Source organism: Aotus nancymaae, unplaced genomic scaffold (assembly GCF_030222135.1).
Source record: "Aotus nancymaae isolate 86718 unplaced genomic scaffold, 86718_ANA_hifiasm-v0.15.2.pri h1tg000059l, whole genome shotgun sequence".
NCBI lineage: Eukaryota > Metazoa > Chordata > Mammalia > Primates > Aotidae > Aotus > Aotus nancymaae.
In genome coordinates this window covers 11,123,338-11,142,452 of record NW_026988473.1, presented here as the reverse complement: position 1 = coordinate 11,142,452, position 19,115 = coordinate 11,123,338, and positions in this window count along the sequence as shown.

Here is a 19,115-nt window from a genome sequence, read left to right as displayed (position 1 = left end):
CTCCAAGAGACTATTGTTTACTAATATCCTAAACAAATGCATGAATCTCTTTAAGGAAAACAATCTGGTTGCAATGCCATCTGGATTAATGACACAGGTAAATGTGAAGTGACTGGTTACTTTATCAAAAAATTCATTTTAGGAGTGCTTTACAATGGGATTACCAAACTTCTTTCTATAAATGAGAAGCTGGTAAATATTCTAGGCTTTGCAATTGAATGGTCTCTATGGTAACTACCTAGCTTTGCCACTGTAGTGCAAAAGTAGGTGATAAGAAAATGCATGAGCATGAATGTGTTCCAGTAAATCTTTTTTTTTCCCATCTTTCCACAATGTCAGGCTTTTATTGATGCTAGTTCCATCACAAATGCCATGAGCTACATGGAGTTCCCAAGGAGGCATTCTCGTTAGTACTTCCCCTTCCCTCAGGAGTCAGAGCTGCAGGCACACAGGCTCAAGACACTCCAGAAGTCAATCAGTATTGCAAAACATATATAAAAGTATATTTAATATACAAATGTTCTTGGTCAAATATTCTACAACAAACAAAGTAACACTTAACATCAAGAGGAAAAAGAGATAGGAGAAAGGGTTAAGGAACCAGTCCATGGGCAAAGACAAAAGGAGTCCTAGTCTGGACTGGGCAGTCCATCAATCTTGCAAGTAAGAATTTTTGATGTGACAGAGCCTTCCACAGCAGATGCCAAGTTCTTATCACGAGTAACTATAAGACAGTGTCAGTTAAGATGGCCATTTCAAGCTGCTGAAGGCCTCATTTTTTTTTTTTTTAAGGCAGAGTTGCACACTATCGCCCAGGCTGGAGTGCAGTGGTGTAATCTCGGCCCACTGCAACCTCTGCCTCCCAGGCCCAAGCAATTTTCCTACCCCAGTCCTTTGAGTAGCTGGGATTATAGCACACTCGGCCAATTTTTTGTATTTTTAGTAGAGACAGGCTTCACATCTTAAAATCACCCAAAGAGATTTTTAAAATCCCAGTTCTTGCCAGGCACGGTGGCTCACACCTGTAACCCCAGCACTTTGGGAGGCTGAGGAGGGCGGATCACCTGAGGTCAGGAGTTCGAGACCAGCCTGGCCAACATGATGAAACCCTGTCTCTACTAAAAACACTAACAATCAGCTGGGCATGGTGGCAGGCTCCTGCAATCCCAGCCACTCAGGAGGCTGAGGCAGGAGAATCACCTAAGCCCAGGAGGTAGAGGCTGCAGTGAGTTGAGATCGCGCCACTGTACTCCAGCCTTGGCAAAGAGAGCGCAACTTCATCTTAGATAAATAAACAAACAAATAGATAAGTAAATAAAATCCCAATTCTTGGCTCCACTTCCAGAAATTCTGATTCGATTTTCCTGGCATAAAGCCCTGTTTTTCTTTTTTTCCTTTTTATATTTCACCAGGTATGGGAAGCTGTGGATTCATAACCTGAGTCAAATAAGGAATTTTACATCATGAGCTCAATTTAAGATGAGTTCGGCCGGTGGTCCCTGGAAGGGGTAAATGAAAATCCACTCTGGAGGCACCTTATGCATCAAGGAGCCTCCACAAATAATTTTTTCAGCAACAATGACCAGCAAGTTGTCACAGATATCCAGCATGCAAGGGAACAGAACCACATGAATGAGATCAAATAGATACAATAGATAGTATAAGCAGATTCATCTAAACAGAGTAGCTTTGAACTAGGGATGTTGCTTTGGTTTGGGTTCAAGGCCCTCATTCTACTTCTCTTAGCCCACAACTGTGAGTCTTCAAGAAATACGAATATACATTATAGTGACAGCTAGCTCTTTTTTTTTTTTTTTTTTGAGACAGAGTTTCGCCCTTGTTACCCAGGCTGGAGTGCAATGGCACGATCTCGGCTCACCACAACCTCCACCTCCTGGTTCAGGCAATTCTCCTGCCTCAGCCTCCTGAGTAGCTGGGATTATAGGCACGCACCACCATGCCCAGCTAATTTTTTGTATTTTTTTAGTAGAGACAGGGTTTCACCATGTTGACCAGGATGGTCTCGATCTCTTGACCTCGTGATCCACCCGCCTCGGCCTCCCAAAGTGTTGGGATTACAGGCTTGAGCCACCGTGCCCGACCGACAGCTAGCTCTTTGACAGTTATCTACTGTCAGATACATACTATGGCACCACTGATTTCCCACAAAACCTGTCCCCACTCCAAAGTCTTTATAGGAGCTGTAATAGTTGCCTCTGTTTAGATTACGGGGTTTATTTCCCACTGTGTCCTCCATATGTGGTGCTAGATACTGTTTATTTCTAATCAGCACTAATTTCTACCTCTTTTTGTACTCTTACCTGTGTTTCAGGTGCTGGAAACCTAAGAATTTTACTTCCTAGACTACTTGCTACAAGTCATCTAAAGAGAGTCTGGTTACTACCAAAGATATGCTTTCAAATAAGATTTGGATAAAGAAGGGAGATAGATGCCTTTTTTCAGCAGTGAAGTGATGTATAAACCAGCAGATATAGGCATCTAAGTGAATCCATCAATCACCAGCAACAATTTCCTGAAACCTCCTGACCTCCAGACTGCAGCTTCTTTAGTGTGAGTTTAAAGCCAGCTAGATGCAATTCTCAGGTTCCACGCATATGCTCAAGGGTCCAGGAAATAATAAGAAACAGGATTCAGGGGATGGTTTCATGGGCCTTTACTTGAATTTTCTGTAAATCTTTTTAAAAATAAGATGAGGCTGGATTTCGCCTATAATCTGTAATTTACTGACCTTCAATTTAGAACAATAGAATTATAGAATACAATAATTGAAAAAGACCTGCCCTCCCAGACAGTGATTTAACATTCTCCAATAAAGTCTAACAAAGTGGTCATCCAACCTCTGCTTGGATGCCTCCAGAGCATGAGGGCTCCCTAGCTCCTCTCTATAGACAGTTCTAATCTTAAAACACTCCTTCTTCAACTGAGCCCAAATGGTCTGTTTTATCCTCTAGTGGCTGACCTCACTCTTCTTCTATGTTGTGGCCATCTTGATAGTGATGCCGTATATCATATCCATGCAAAAGAAGATGGTAGCCTTAGATGTCCATGAGCCTAGAGGCCCTGTGAGGATGTGACTGTATGTATCTTGTTTCCTGACTAATTAGAATGAATGAGAATCACAATGCAAGTGTTCCAGGCCTCCTGTTGGGCCAATTATTATTTTGTTACTGGATTGTGGTGAATTTTGTGGTTTTCAGGTCAGAGATCAAGATGAATAGGGCAATTGATGGGCTTGAAGAAGCACCAGCTAACTTTCAAGAAGAAAATATTTCAATATTTCCACAATCCCTCAATGTGGGGATTTTTTCAGAAAAGGTCCTATATAACCCAGAAGAGTCCCATTCTACATGATAACTGTGAGGCAGGAGATGCCCAGTTTCCTGGGAGAGCTGTGAGGTTTTCCTCAATTTCAACCTAACATAAGTGGGAAATATTTACAAACTTAGGGACTATTTAATATGTACGAAAATTCTGCAGTAAGCATTAGGAAGGGTTGTAGAGGCAAACTCAATTGAAGAGCTATCTTTTGAGGGGCAGGCGAAAAGATAGGTGGGGGCAATGGCTCAAACCTGAAGTGCTCTCTCTAGGGCCTGGGCAGTGCATGCTGTTTATCCAGCTTGGGCTACTTTCTAAATTCTCTAGGCTAATTTCTGCTTGTCCTTCATATCATAGGCCTATGTTGTAAGATAAACATTTATGTGCCTCACTAGATTCATCAGCAGCACCAGCTTCCCAAGCCCTTGGCCACTCCTTCTGTGTAGATTCCCAGGTTGTCCTCCATCCCCTCACCTCCAAAACCACCTGCCTCTCTCCCAGGAAAAGGCCTGGGCTCTGCCATAGTCTCCCCCTCCCCAGTGGCTCCTATGCAAGCCCAAGAGTAGGGTTGCAAGATTAACAAATGCAAATTCAGGACACCCAATTAAATTTGAATTTCACATATATCATGAGTATGTTTTTTAGTATAAGCATGTCCCATGTAATACTTGGGGAACAAAAATAATTATTCACCGTTTATCTAAAATTCAATTTTAACTGCGCATCCTGCATTTTATCTGAAGACCCTAAACATAAATGACCACAAAGAGATTCGGGTTCCTCTCATCACATCCAGACTTCCCTGAAGCACCGAGTCACTGTGGGTGGCATATGGCTTCTCCAGTGGCTGGCCACAGGTGCTGCACAGCCCACAAGTTAAGAGGGCTTAATTCCACAGGGCAGTGAACATTGAGGAATTAGAGCTGAGACACAGGAGAAATCCAGCAGACAATTTCCTCTCCTTTCTCCCTCCAATGGACTGTCCTGAGTCCTGGTTGGTTACATATGGTCTGGTAAATAACATGATTAAACAACCATCTGTGTTTTTCACTGAGCTGTGATCAGCTCAGTAATACACCCCTTTAAGTTTGCTTCCTCTCCTTCTCTACCTTATCTCCCTTGCTCCCTCACATTTGCTGCCCTTGGATTTCCCCTCCCAATAAAACATCAATTAAATGACACCAGAATGTTCTTATATGCTCCAATAGCACCCCTTGAATTATTACTCTATATTTCAATTGACTTTTTCTTTGACTCTCTCCTCTAATGAATGTAAGTTCTTTAATGGCAGAGAACTGTGTCTTTGGTTTATCATTCTCTTCTTGGAATATAGCACAGTGTTTGGTACATAGTTTGCTTATGTTGAATGAATAAAGACATGAATAAAACAGACAAATCTGACAGTGTTTCTCAAACATTTCCCTGGAAAAGCAGGCCATGACTCATTGAGAAGGAATACTCAACCATAAGTGACATTATTATGGAATTTTTGTTTTAATTTACTTCAACATTTTTGGATACTTATCCTGGGTCTAGTGTGTGCTATTTGTGCATCTTACTGCAAAAGAATTGGTTTTCTGGTCTGAAGTTATATCCGTGGTAAACCTGGGATGGTGTAAACCTGATGTCTTATATAATGAATCAACTATAAAGCCTAAAGAAAGTGCTCCTCAAAATAGGAACACTTTTACACTGTCAGTGGGAACGTAAATTTGTTCAACCATTGTGGAAGACAGTGTGGCGATTCCTCAAAAATCTGGACCTAGAAATACCATTTGACCCAGCAATCCCATTACTGGGTATATACCCAAAGGAATATAAATTATTCTATTATAAAGACACATACACACGTATGTTTATTGCAGCACTATTCACAATAGCAAAGACTTGGATCCAACCCAAATGCCCATCAACGATAGACTGGATAAAGAAAATGTGGCACATATGCACCACGGAATACTATGCAGCCATAAAAAAAGATGAGTTCATGTCCTTTGCAGGGACATAGATGAAGCTGGAAACCATCATTCTCAACAAACTGACACAAGAACAGAAAACCAAACACTGCATGTTCTCACTCATAAGTGGGAGTTAACAATGAGAACTCATGGACATTGGGAGGGGAACATTACATACCGGGGCCTGTTGGAGGTCAGGGGCTAGGGGAGGGATAGCATTAGGAGAAATACCTAATGTAGATGACAGGATGATGGATGCAGCAAACCACCATGGCACGTGTATACCTATGTAACAAACCTGCATGTTCTGCACATGTACCCCAGAACTTAAAGTATAATTTTTTTAAAAAAAGAAAGAAAGAAAATGCTCCTCTATGCCAAAAACTTTGGCCTTATTTACATCTGATATTGTCTTCAAGGCTCTGGCCCTGCAAGGCTGAACCCATAGCCAGTTCCACACCCACTTTGCTCCTCATCTTTGCCTGATATCTGCAGCTAGTGACACAGGCCTAAAGATACCTGGTCTTACCCCTCTTCCTGTTCCTAACTCTCCTACATAGAAATAGAAGCAGGGTGGGGAAGAGGTTGGGAAGAAAGGAGGAACAATCACAGAACTTGACTTGCCCCAATTGTAATAACACTTTCATTATGCCAACAGCAGAAGAAGGACTACGTAAGAGAAAACTAGGAAAGAGAACCGGTCAGCATAACACAAATACAAGACAGGAGGCATTTATTTAAGGTTTCTAGTTATTAGAGAGCCAAATAGGAGCTTTGCCAATTAAAACTAGCATTCTCATTGCAGGTTTTCCTGGATCCAGGGTAGGTCTTTCTGTCCCACATTTCTCCTGGTCCTCTCCTGAAGCTAGAGTTTTAAATTTTACCTTGAGAAATCAGGGCATCATAGGACAGAAAAAGTAGCACAGGGCTAGAAACCTGACAACTTTGATTCTATTCTTCCTTCTCCCACTAACCTAAGGGTGACTTTTGACAAGTCACTTCCCCTCTGTGAGTCTCTGTTTCCCCATCTGTAAAATAAAAAAGCTTGTTGAGACCTAAAAATTATGCATCCAGGTCATGGTGTGGAAATTTTCCCGTGTTTTGTTTCTGCTGATACTTCCCCTTTGTGACTTGCTTCCTTGTGCGGTTTGTAATTTATGAGTCTTGAGCTCCTTTTCCACTGGGGGTTGTTTGCTGTGGGAAGCTGGTTTGCTCTAGTTTATGAAACTGTCCCTCCAAGATTGTTTTAGCTTTGACTGTGCTGATGACTACTCTGCCAGTATCTGAGGGTTTAGACTCAATATACTGAATAAACTTATACTGAATATACTGAATATAGGATGAATTAACCAGTGTTTATGGTAATTTCTTGGTTTGGGATCAATGTGAACAAAAACCTCACACCCATGTGGACATAGGTCTTCTTGACTCCCAAGACAGTTCCATCACCCCCTTGACCATTGTACACAGGACCAGCAGCCTGGATCCCCAACCACAGCCCTTAAATCCCCAAGACTCTACCATTAAGTCTACATAAGGCCCAGCAAGCTCCTTAGCTGCAGGGCTTTAGCTCCCACTTACTGCTCTGATTCTGAGTTCTCTCTTTTTGGCCTTCAGGTATTTCCCTTTCTTGGTTTTCAGCTTGAATCATTGTGTTTGAAGAAATGTGTCTATACCTGAGTATAGGGCAGGGTTTCCAGGCATCAGCTCTACCAGCCAGTTCTCTTTTGTTATGATTATTTTGTAATGATTAACTTTTTCATAGCTGTAACAGGTGGCCATGCATGTATTGAGATATCAGGGCTGTGGGAAACAAACTTTCCTACTGTCACACCCCTGCCCTGAATAAAAGAACACTTTCACTGAAGTCTAAAACCCCTTTTTCCAGAGGTAACAACTTCCTTTCCACAGAGAAATCTCAGGCTGCAAATGTAATCTGCCTTCCCTCTCCCTGAACTGCTGGAATAAAGATGAAGAACTGCTATTTCACCAAGTGATGAGAGCAGAACTTTTCCTGAGAGTCAGGAGAGAGCAAAAGAGCAGCTGGTGATTGTATCAGTGAAGTGGAGAGAGGAAAAGATGAAGAAAGCTGAGGCCTTGGGGTGGAGAAAGGTCTGGAGACTAACTTTACTGGCAGTGAGATGTTAACAAGAGCCAGATTGCCCCAACGCTCTTCTCTTTTACTTTTGCGATGTGTGAGATAATACGAAGGAATTCTTCATGGAGAGGAAAGGTTATGGTCAGGACATGAGGAATCAGGAGCACTCAGCGTGAATCCTAGCTCTGCTACCGTTGTGCAAATGGCTATTTTTCTCTGGGCTTTGATTTTATCATTCACAAAATTAGATGATTATATTAAATTGTGGATTATAAGCATGATTCAGCAGTAGAGCCTTTCTTTTCCAATGTAAGCGTATATGGAAAACAAAAATATAAAATGTAAAAGAAGACCTCCCTTGGTTGAGCAGAAAGCAGGGCGCCAAAGCTCAGAGGCTCACTTCCTCCTCACCTCTCAGACTGGCCTGGGATCCCTGGAACACAATTTGAAAACTGCGAGTCCTTATATTCTCTTATGGTTTCTTCCATTTGAGGCATAATAATTATGATGAGAAGAAGAAAAGTTTCCCAAGCTACAGAATTCATGGGATAGAGCTGAAGTAGCATAATTTCCTTGAAAACAGGAAGTCAGAGTTGCCAAGCAGTGGAGCAAGGGTTTTCAGACCGTACTGCATTCTCTCTTCTAGAACCTTTCACCTCCTCTTGGGTAAGCTGTCCACAAGCAACAGCCAGCTGTTGTGTGATAAATGGAAAGACTGCTGGGCCGGAAAAGATTTCTTTCATTAACCAGCTGTGAGACATTAGCAAATTATTTCCCCATTGGGAGCTCCAGTTCTTTGCTTGTAAACAGTGAGAGTGGGTAGACTAGTCACTAGGAGATCATCACTAGCTCTAAAAATGTTATGAGATACAGTCAAATTAATAATGTAGTCCTCCCCAAATTTGTTGAGCAAATAATGTGTCAGGCACCACTTGCTTTGTCATGAAGATCATGGAGTCATTCAAGGATAGACAGTGAATAGGATGCACTACGTGAAAGGTAAGTTCAGGATGCTGAGAGAATATAGCAGGGACCTCAATGTGGCCCTGGGGATCTGCATGGCCCTCCAAGACAGATGGAGATTCAGAGCCAGAGAGAGCCAGACATGGAGATAGAAACAGAGAAACAGACAGAGATACAGGAGAAACAGACACAGACAGAGAGAGAGAGACAGAGAAAGAAGAGACAAAAACAGAGACAAGACAAAAATAGAGACACAGAGGACCAGAAAGAGAATGACAGAGACAAAGACAGACAGAGAGATACAAGAGACGAAGATATATACAGAAAGACAAAGAGTTAGAGATAGAGACAGAGAAACAGAAACAGAGAGAAAAAAAAGAAACAGGGAGACAGACCACAGATAGAGATACAGAGACAGGGAAAGAGATAGAGAGACAGAGTGAGTCAGAAATAGAGAATGAGAGATAGACAGACAGAAAGGCAGAGATAGAGACACAGAGACAGATAGATTGTGTTAGTCCATTTTGCATTGCTAAAAAGGAACATGTGAGGCTGGGTAATTTGTAAAGAAGATAGGTTTAATTGGCTCACAGTTCTGCAGGCTTTATGCAAAGCATGACACCAGCATCTGCTCCTGGAGAGACCTCAGGAAGCTTTGAATCATGGCGGATTGCAAAGGGCGAGCAGGTGCATTGCATGGAGAGAGTGGGAGCGAGAGAGAGAGAAGGTGGATGTCCCAAACTCTTTCAGGTGAACTAACTGGGGGAGAACTCTCTCAGGGAGAACTCACTTATCACCAAGGGGATGGTGCTCATCCATTCATAAGGGATTTGCCCCCATGATCCAATTGCCTCCCGCCAGACCCTAGCTCCAAAATTAGGAATCCCATTTTAAAGGGAGATTTGGAAAAGACACATATCCAAACCATATCACAGATAGAGACACGGAGACTGAGATACACTGAGAGAGAATGGAGATAATGGTGGAAAGTCTAGAATGACTACAGATTACAGAGGCGGCTGTGGTATGAGCAGAGGCTGGAGAGACAGGTATAGGAGTGGATTTTATCATACATTGTATATGATAAGAATTGGGGACTTCATCCTTGAGAACAATGATAAGTTAATAAAATATTTTACTCAGGAGAGTAAAATGATACAATTTCTCTTTTATAAGATCCCTCAGGATGTTCTATGGGTGTGAGTTCGGGTCATTTTCTATGTCATTACAGTAGATTCCTATGACTGCCTCAACAAATTATCACAAATTTATTTTCCAAGTATCAGGGGTTAGGGGAGCTGTTAATAAGGAGAGGGATGGACGTTTTAAAGTCTACCCCTGGAATAAGCCAGGTAAGAAAAGTCTGACACATAACAGTGTGCTGAAGGTCAGAAGTCTAAAATTAAGGTGTCTTCAGGTCTGCCTTCCCTCTGGAGCCTTCAGAGAAAAATCTGTTTTCTTGCCTTTTCAGCTTTTGTATTCCTGGCTTGTGCTCCCTTCTCTATATCATTTCAACCTTCTGCTTCTGTCATCACGTCTCCCATGACTGACTCCTTTACAGAGTGTAAGTTAACACATTTACAAGTTCTGGGGGTTAGAATGTGGACATCTTTGGGGGTGGCTGACTTGTTTTTCAGCTGACCACAATCACGATTGAAAGGTAATGGTCAAAGCTTCAAACATGTATGCCCTTTAGTGCCCTCAGAAGGGTGGATGGTAGGATTTCCTGTGATTCTTTACAAATAACAGTGATAATACTTGGCAGTGAAAATAAATATAAAAAGTTGCCTGGAATGTCCTCTAAGATCTGCCAACCCATTCCACATTGTTTATTGACCCCATACTGTATTCTTGACTATCACTGTATGTAGTTTTCCATTTCAAATAATAATCACCTTCACCTGGCATAGTCTCTTCCTCAGCAAACTGTCAGGGAGAACAATAGGATGATATGGTATTTATATTTCAGCACATTTAAAAGTAGTAAAACATTCGTGTTTTAGTATTGCTTTACTCTTTTATTCCTGACTCTACTCTGCATCTCTCTAGGCAGGAGAGTGTGTTGGTTTCATGGAAGGTAAATGTATTCATCGAAGTGTCTGTCAAAATCTCTTCAACTGCCATTGAGCAATTGATAAAAAGAAGAGGGTCTTCACTTGCTCCCTTACAATTTGATTTTATGCTTTGATTTAGGGACGGATTAAAGGACTTAGTATTGATGAACAGATATTAGAGATCAAATGTGCTCATCTTCATTAGGAGTTATCCCCATACGTTTTCAGATTTTTAGCAATTTATCTTTTTCTGCAGTTTTAGCAGTTTTTGTCACAAAAAGGGAGTTGCAGTCCTGTTGAAATGCTCATAAATAGAAGTACTAAAGTCATAATCCTCATAAAAAGGGGGCAGTTTCACATTACATGGATGAGTTACCACAAATTAGGTTATAATGCTGTTCTGTGGTTTCTTTTAAAAAATGATTTTCCTTCTCATTTTAATTAGATCCAAGAAATCACAAAATATAGAAAGATTCAAAACACACTTGAGGGTTCACTTTACACATATTAGAGAGTTCATTCGTTTCATAGTTCACATAATTTATTTTACTTACATTATTTAGTTTGACCCTCACTCAAACTTGTACAGGTAATTTATATGATGGAAGAACAGCTATGAATATTTTTGTTATATAAATTAAAACATTGGGATATCTACTTTATCTAAAAAGACACACAGTTTAAGTGAGAAAACAAGCACAATTCTTCCAATTTTTATTCTAATTGACTTTCTAAAGTGGGCATTTATGATTTCTTTTTTTCTGGTGGCAGTGGATTGAAATTTCTGACATTTGTGACCAAAAGAATCATGACACATTCTCTTTCTAATGTATCATCTTTCTGAGTAAAGCAAAATCTTGGACTTTATTACATTCTACTTTGCTCCAAAATGTTTAAGCAAGCAGCCTGCAAAGATATATAAAATATATAAAACAAAAAAATTTAAAGAATGGTAAAAGCAAAAAAAAAAAAAAAGAGAGAGAGATGCAGAGAACAGACAGAAGTAACAGTAAAAGGCCAGGTGTGGTGGCTCACGCCTGTAATCCCAGCACTTTGGGAGGCCAACGCAGGCAGATCATGAGGTCAGGAGTTCAAGACCAGCCTGGCCAACACAGTGAAACCCTGTCTCTACTAAAAAATACAAAAAATTAGCCAGGCATGGTGGCAGCTGCCTGTAATCCCAGCTACTTGGGAGGCTGAGGCAAAAGAATGGTTTGAACCTGGGAGGCGGAGATGGCATCATTGCACTCCAGTCTGGGGAACAGTGCGAGACTCCATCTAAAAAAAAATAAATAAATAAAAGTGCTTCCCAGAGTGACTAAACTTCTTGCTATGATGGGCCACAAATTTCACTCAAAACTTGTTAGTGGCCAATGTGGAAAAGAGTTTACATTTCCATGTTCTATGATACAATTCTGATTGTTAATGGGAAGAATACAGAAAACTTGTAGTGAAGAAGACAGTCATCAGAGAGTCTATTTCTTCTAGAGTCTTCCAGTATAAGCCATTCTTTCTGGATTCTGATGCAATGTTCTGTGGCAGTCTTTTCTTACCTGGCTTAATCCAGGGGTAGACTTTAAAACATCCATCCCCCTGCTTATTAACTGCTCCCCCAACGCCTGATACTTGCTACACTGACATTCAAGACTGGTTTCCTTTGCTAGAGCCTACAGCACAGCTGGCCAGCCCTTTAGCTGAGTGTAGACACAGGGGCTGTTAGCTGGGCAGAGCCTCCTTGCTATTATTAACTTTAGAAAGCATTACTTATTCATTATTCATTCCATTCTGTTTATGTTTTAACATTTTGGTTTATTTCTTGTTTTATGGTCATTTATGAAAAAAATTTATAAAATTTCTCCATTAAGAAATTAATTATTTTTGAATAATGCTGGGTTATATACAGCTCATCACTCCTGGTATGTAACTTAGGTGATGTTCTTATTGAAACTGATTCTATTTAGCAGAAGCAAGCCAGTTCTTCTTTCTCTTTCTGCACTCAAATCACACCTGACTAGAGAAAATATTGAGGCAGTTTTTGAAAGAATTTGCTTTAATATTTTCTTCTTGGTCTCTGAGTGCACAATGCTTGCCATATTATAAGCATCTAATAAGTGTTAATCCCTTATTGTATAATAAAATCTCTAAAATTTTACCAAATGAATTTGGATCTATTTATTCATTATCCAACAAATATTTAGTAAGCATATAGTTTGCCCTACCCATATTCTATGCTTTGGGGAAAGAATACAGAGAAGTTTACACAAGAATGTTAACGACTCTGGAAGAAGACAGTAAAACAAGAAAAATAACAAAATCTCACAAGTGCTGATAGATGAATTAGAGATGTAGAAACACACTGCAGTAACACTTAGTCTGGTCTGGAGGAGTAAAAGATCAATAAGGGCCTTACAAAAGAATCTTCAGTCTAAGTCTCAGGCCCTCCCCTACACAAACTGTCAGTAATTCCAGTGGTCAAAGAGAAGGTCAAATGAGAACAGCATGAATTGCAAGCGTATTAAGAAAGAATAGTTATGACCAAAACAGATGTGTTGGTTGTGATGATTCACATGGTTTACACACACAGCCATTAAAGAAGGAGGTCTTCAGAAATGTTTGTCCTTTGCTCAAGAACCATCATGTAAAATGGGCTCAAAGATAATTTAAAATCCACATTCAATTTCATTGCAAACACCTTGAATTTGTTGTCCTATTTCAGGCCATGTCATGAAGTGGAGACCCATCTGAGATAATGTATGAAAATGAAAGTAGGGATGTCAGAATCATAGGACATGCTGAGGTCAAATTCCAGGGAGACAGCAGACAGGACACAAAGTAGTACATGAAGTAAAAGTCAATTGGTTATGGAATGAGGAGAGTGAGTTAGTTAAACATTTATACAAGGCCAAGAGTGGGAACTGGTCTAGGGAACAGACATGGAATCAGAGGTGCCAGGGGAAGTCTCTCTTCCCTGGCTTTCTTCCTTAAACCAGGTGGCCTCCCCCAGTCACTAGGAAGTTTTGGCCATGAAAATTAACCTCATGATACTACTTCCCCTTAGGGCTTCTCCCTGTCCCTTTTGCCTGATCTTTGCTCACTGTGACTTTACAGCTTTGGAGCCTCTGGTTTGGGCTTCCATTTCTGGCCCCACTGGACTTGAGGACCCCACAGATGTGACCCTTAGCTCTTCTCAAGCATGATTTACAGGCATCCTATTGCTCCCCTTGCTATGAGTAACCATTGCTGAACTCAATTCAGGGCTCTCAGGTCCCTAATTCAGAGTCAGGTTTCCTGGTTAGTATCAATCCCCAGACAGGTAGGAATCCAAGACCAGAAGAACAGAACATGTATCCCAAGTGGTAAATGGATTGATAGGAGCCATGTTGTATTATAAATCGGTCTTTACTGAACATTTGGGGTCCTAGGGACACAGGCCCCACTTGGCTTTAGAACATGGTACCTTGGGCTCAGCACTTGATGGCCTAGAGCTAAGGAATGATATGGAAAAATATATTTATTTTCTATTGCAAATAACCAGAACTGAAACCCTAGAAACCCTAATTACAGTTATAAGCGCTGCTTTTTGGGCTGAAGTATATGGTGTCTGAAAATTTTTACTTTTTGACCCAGAATAAGAAGCGTTGCCATTGCTAGAACTGTCTGTGAAGGCATTTTCAGCACCATGAGTTGGTTTGTATTTTAGGGATAATACAATTAGTTAATTTTAAAAATTGAAATAATTTTGTTTCTGGAAAGTGATTATCAAGAACACCCACAAAATCAGCTAAATGGGTTTGCCAAGTATGACTATTTATAAAGGCCTGTTTTATTTGTGCTTTTGTGAGAGGGACAATAATTTTTCTGAGGTCATATCCATGCAGTTTAACAATTTGAGATCTCCCATTTCCTATCAGAGTAACAATTTGATTCAAATAAGGAGTCAGAGTCCGTGAATTTGTATGAGGAAGAAAAAGTCATTCTACCAAGTCTTGCTCTTGGACAATAACACCAGTAGGTGAATGCTGAGTCAGAAAAATTAGTAAGTCTAGAGTCTTTTCTGGATCTATTCTATTTATTTGTGCTTTCTGCACTTACTTCTCAATCAGCTGCAACTCTGCCTCAGCCTCCTTTAATTGCCAAGGGCTAACGAGACTAGGATCTCCTCTAAGGATAGAAAATAGATTACTCATGGCATAGGTAGGAATTCGTAGAGCAGACTGTATCCAATTAATGTCTCCTACTAATTTTTGAAAGTCATTTAATGTTTTTAATTGATCCCTACCTATGGTTACTTTTTGTGGCACAATGGTAGTGTCATTCACTAAAGTCTCCAAGTAAGAGTAAGGGGTAGTAGTCTGAATTTTGTCAGGATCTATAATTAAACCAGCACGAGAAATCAAATTTTGCAAGTGATCATAACATTGGAATAATATTTCTCTAGTGGGAGCAGCACAAAGAATATCATCTGTTTAATGAATAATATCACACTGTGAAAAAATTTTTGTGAGTTAGTTTAATTGCTTGCCCTACCTAAGTCTGGCAAATTGTTGGACTGTTTAACATGCCTTGAGGCAACACTTTCCAATGAAAATTTTTAGCAGGTTTTTGATTGGTTATAGAAGGAATAGTGAACGCAAATAGCTCACAGTCCTTTTCTTGTTTACCTGACCCATTAGTAAACAGTGTTAAAGTATTAGGTATGGAGAAGTGTAATACTGCTTTGAATTGCTTTTTCTTTAAAGGAATTTTGGTGATGCTAGGATTAACTTAGCAACTTACTGCATTAATTACTAAGATGGCAAGTTGAAATTGGTAACATGAAGTTTTAAAGAGAAATCTGAAAACACCTCTGGAAGCAAAGACTTAAATAATATACTTTAACCATGTGCTTAAAGCCACAGGCAGAATATCTAGCAATTGAGTTTTTAAGCTGTTTATGGACTTTAAACTGGCAAACTGTTCTGAAAACAGTTACTCACCAGCTGAGCAAAGACTATTTCTAATCAGTCTTATGCATATGTTTTTTTACCACACTTACATACAATTTTTTTTTTACTTTCTGAGAATGGGCTTAAAATTTTTAATTTTTAACTTAATTATTAACTTAATTATTATTTACTTTGGTTTAAAGTTCTTTTTTAAAGGGCGTGGTTTTACATGCTTAGTTTTTAACTGCTTTTTAACTCATGGACTTTATTTTACAGCTGATTGAAATTTATTATTTAAATTTACAAAATTAAGGGTAAATAAGGCTTGTGCCAGTAGTGTTGCCTTTTAAGATAAAAGGCAGGTTTTCCAACTTATTAGTTAATTAGGAAATTCTTTTTTTTTTTTTTGAGACAGTTTCGCTCTTGTTACCCAGGCTGGAGTGCAATGGCGCGATCTCAGCTCACCGCAACCTCCGCCTCCTGGGTTCAAGCAATTCTCCTGCCTCAGCCTCCTGAGTAGCTGGGATTACAGGCACGCACCACCGTGCCCAGCTATTTTTTTGTATTTTTAGTAGAGACGGGGTTTCACCATGTTGACCAGAATGGTCTCGATCTCTTGACCTCGTGATCCACCCGCCTCAGCCTCTTTTCTACTGAGGAGCAAAGCTATAGGGCTCACTTCTAATTGCTCCTTACTAATTCATGGGCTAGCTGTAATTTTTTTTTTTTTTCTCTTCAGAGGTTACTGTTTTACTTCGATTTTAAAAGAGTCACGTTTAAAGGTAGGGTTGAAATAACAGTGCCTAATATTAGTGAAAAAAAAAGTCTTACAAATCCTTAAATTTTACATAAATTTTAGCAGAGAATTACAATTTGGGATGTTACTTGTTTACAAAGCATACACGAAATTTCACTGCGGGACACCCGTGGAGCCAGAGGCAGCAGCGTGGGTTCCAGACTGCAGCCATACCGGCCCTGCCCAGGTTCTACTCTGCTTTCTCACCCCGCTCAGGCAGCAGTTTTTGGCGTTGGGCTGAGCCTGTTGACTTGAATGCAGCCTTGAGCCTTCTCTGCTGCTGAGCTTTTTTCCATTTTTTTTCTTTTCCCCTTTGGCTTGGCTGCAAGTGACACCTTTTGCTTGCTCTGCTTCATCCTCCTGGCTGCAGCTGTCGGCCTGGGTGGAGTTTCCCACTGGAGCTTTTTTCCCCATTATTATTATTATTATTATTATTAGAGTAATATCCCCAGTTCCTTCTTTATAAAGCAATGAAAGACAAAACAACAGAAGAAAGGAGTAGGAAAGCACAGATTCTTTGAAAACAACTGACAGAGCATGTGGCTAGTACTAACTTTAACTCTCCCTTTTTTGAGGAGCTGTTGAAGCAGACTGAAGCCTCCTGCCTGCTCGACCCTTGCCCATTTTGTTACCCTGACGCTTCTGAGCTCCCCTTCTTACTCACCACGGGGATTGCTTTAAGAGTACTCAGGTGTCCTCCAGCTTAGTGCCACATCCTCCAACCGTTTCTCCAGCAACCCTTCATCCCAGATTCGAGCTCCACATATGGGAGCCACTTGTTGAGACCAGCTCAGTCGTGGAGACCCCAACCCAGGCGGCGCTGAAGGAATTAATAAACAGACACGGAGATAGAGAGCAAAAAGGGACAGGGATCCTCAGCATTCCCAGCTGAGAGCCTCGAACAAACTCTGACCCACACATTTATTGACAGCAAGCGATAATCATCATTTAACTAAAAGCATTCTTCACAGGGAACAAAGCATTTTTTACTAGTGGCAAGAAACAGGCTCTGGTGCATTTATCTACTGCAGCTGGAACATGTCATTAAGCCATGGGTCGCTCATGCTATTGTTTATGGTTCAGAAGCCCCCAAGCGATCTTCTGTCCAAGGGCAGACCAGGTATTTCTTTCCCTCCAGTAAACCAACAACCTCTAGCAATGTGTGTTACTGCCATCACAGTGCTGTATATATTCTGTTTACAGCCAGTTTCTTTAAGGCCTGTTTATGCCAGGCTTAGGGCCTGCTCCCAACAGATCTGATGCATTTGTTTATGCAAAAATGACAGAACCCCCCCACCAAAACAAGCTTTCTGTCATTTTTGCATTATCTGGATCGTCACCTTCATTGTCAACATCTTCGTGTTACTGAAGGAAGTTATTAAAAATACATGGACTGAATACTTTTTTTCAAGTGCTCCAAGCATTGTAATTAGATCTTTAAATCACTCAGAAATATGTGAAAATAAAATGCCTGGAGAGCCAATTTTGTTTATCATCATAGCTTGTTCTGACCAGATTTTATGGAATCAAGATTTTTCTTCTCCATTAAATGTGAAATGAAACACATTGGAGCTGTGAAAAACTAGTATCCGCCTTAGAGACTAAAGAATTGGGTAAAACATTATTCTTAAGTTCAAAATACTCAACACCATGCATGGGACAGACAGAAAAACAGACAAATTATAACCCAGTGTAATAGGCATTCTAAGGTACATTTAAGCAAGATTCATCACAATTATTTTCTATTTCAACCTGAAGAGTCTATGATTTCTACTCCATAACATTTTTATAGCATGATAAAAGCTAACTGACAATTAATTTATATGATTACTACACAGATAGCTAAGTTATTTTTGATCTGCAGCATCTGGAGATAAAGATATAGAAATAGATTATGTGATATACATTATATTTTTCTTATAACAGTAATTTATATAGATTTGCATGATCTGAAACCTACCACCACTTATTTTTACAGTGTTTTTGAGTTTGTGCAGCATCTTTGCATTCACTTTCTTATTTGGGATCATCCAAAGCAGGAATGATTCGAGAAATTAGCTGGTCTCTAATCCTTGCATCATTAGCTTGGTCATTAGTTGTGTGGCCTTGGGCAAGCTGACACATCACTCTTAAATCTCCTCTTTTGATTTCCCTCATATGTAAAATGGGAGCAATAATAAGACTACTTCATAGGTTGTGAGGATTAAATGAAATCACTTATGCCAAGTTGTGGAGAGAAAAACAATTTATTAACACCTGATCAGCTCTGCCAGGATATTAACGCTGTCTTTTCATCCCCAATCCAGGGTCTGCTTTCCCCTAGACTTGCTGCCTAAACCCATGTAGTTGTGCATGATAATAATGACTGCAGCCACCAAATGCCCTTTACTTGACAATCTTTATAGCAGCATGTTGGCTTATTTTATAATTAGCATACATTGTATTTATTTTTGTTTGCTTACTTCTCTGTGTACTGAACTGTAGACTCCAGGAGGGCTTTATAACTTCAGTGCCTAGCACATAGTAGACATTAAACAATATTTGCTGAATGAACTCAATTTACAACAATTCCAAAAGATGCATAGTACAGATAAGAAGCTCATTGAGGTTATGAATGCTCAGTAAGTTTATTAAGCCAAGATTTAAACCCCTTGTTCTTTAACTCCATAGATTGTTCATATTCCTGAATGCTGTAAAGAAATCTGTCCAGGGATCTGGGCAATCAATAGTGAGGCGGAAAAACAGGGTCTGGAGGCAGAGAATCTAAGGACTTATAACTAAATCAAACAGAAAAACCCCAACTTTCTATGCCCAAGTAAATAACTTTGTAACTTTACTTCAGCTATGTCAGGAAACATCCTCTTCATTTGCATAGGGTGTACCCAAGTCAATAACTTTGTAACTTCACTTCATCCTCTTGGGTCTGGAGTGGACTCCCAGCAAACTACAGCAGACCTGCAGAAAAGGGGCCTGATTGGCCACTTA